The sequence below is a fragment of the Eulemur rufifrons genome, chromosome 25, assembly GCF_041146395.1.
Source record: "Eulemur rufifrons isolate Redbay chromosome 25, OSU_ERuf_1, whole genome shotgun sequence".
Classification (NCBI taxonomy): domain Eukaryota; kingdom Metazoa; phylum Chordata; class Mammalia; order Primates; family Lemuridae; genus Eulemur; species Eulemur rufifrons.
In genome coordinates this window covers 15,817,649-15,819,189 of record NC_091007.1, presented here as the reverse complement: position 1 = coordinate 15,819,189, position 1,541 = coordinate 15,817,649, and the positions used below count along the sequence as shown (strand labels likewise).

The window sequence follows — 1,541 nt, the reverse complement described above, 5'->3', positions numbered from 1 at the left end:
AGTGAAAAATAATAAAATGTAGGTTTGAATAAATAGGGCCATCTAAATAAAAAATGAAAACATCAAAAACAAGTCATAGAAAAAAGATAGGAAAGAAATATACCAAAATGCTAACAGCATTTGTCTTTGGAAGAAAGAATTAGAAGTGATTTTCCCCCCACTTTTCTAATTTTTTAAAATGTTCCCTTATGCCCAGAAATATGTTTTATAATAGAAAATTATAAAGAAAACATTTTAAATATAAAGAATTTGTTTTTAGGGAAATAGTTCAGAATAACTATTTTAAACTTTCTTTTAAAAATTGTGCAATATAGCACACAGACAGAAAAGGGTATAAAATACGCAACTCAAGAATTTATCACAAGACAAGCACCATCAAGTTCAAGAAATAGAATATTGCCAGTGCACAGAAACCCCCTCACATTCTCCAGTCACCACCCCCTTCATCCCCACGACTAATGACTATCAAACATCTGTGGTAACTATTTCCTTCCTTTTCTCCAGAATGCTGTCTCCTAAGTCTGAATTTTTTTTTTTTTTTTTTTGAGACAGAGTCTCACTCTGTTGCCGGGCTAGAGTGCCGTGGGCGTCAGCCTAGCTCACAGCAACCTCAAACTCCTGAGCTCAAGGGATCCTCCTGTCTCAGCCTCCCGAGTAGCTGGGACTACAGGCATGTGCCACCTTGCCCGGCTAATTTTTTCTATATATATTTTAGTTGTCCAGATAATTTCTTTCTAGTTTTAGTAGAGATGGGGTCTCACTCTTGCTCAGGCTGGTCTCGAACTCCTGACCTTGATCGATCCTCCCACCTCGGCCTCCCAGAGTGCTAGGCTAAGTCTGAATTCTTAAGCATTAGAATGTCATCTACTTTTTGAACTTTATGAAATGGAATCATAGAACATTTCTTTGTATCTGCTTTATTCCACACTGTGAATGAGATACCACCATGTTGGACATGGTAAAATTAATTCATTGCTGTATAGTATTGCATTGCATAAATATAGCACTATTTATTTAGCATTGTCCCATAGATGTGTCCAGTTTGGACTGTTATGAATTGCGCTGCTGTGAGCATTCTTGTACATGTCCCTTAGTGCACACGTGCAGACATTTCTTTGAGTATAAACCTAGGAGTGGACGTTCTGGGTCATAGGATGTGCATGTCTTTTCTTTTTCTTCTTTTCCTAATATTCCTTCTTAGATGTATCAAAAGTCATACTGAACAATGACTCTGGGTTGCAAAAGAGACTTTATTTTTTGCACCTAAAGATGTGCATATCTTTAATTTCAATAGATTTCATGCTGAACTGTTTACTACCGTGTTTCTAACAGTTTACACTCCCTTGAGCAGGAAGCATGTGTTTTAACCCTTTTTGGAGCAGAGGCATATGGCCCATAAAAGGAGATTCCAGGGGATTTTGTTTTTAGCCTTTTTCTTCCCAGCGACAGACTGGAGAAGGCTTCTGTATCAGATTATGGGATCCCAAGGCTCACGATGCATGTTACCATTGCTGAATCCTTGCCAGGTCAAAGGCTAAGCT

At 38.0% G+C, this 1,541-nt stretch overlaps 1 pseudogene; it reads right to left on the bottom strand.

The window, feature by feature from the left end:
• Positions 1–1,186: 1,186 nt before the first annotated feature.
• Positions 1,187–1,276, bottom strand: LOC138375445 (small nucleolar RNA SNORA40; annotated as a pseudogene).
• Between the last annotated feature and the right edge of the window lie 265 nt (positions 1,277–1,541).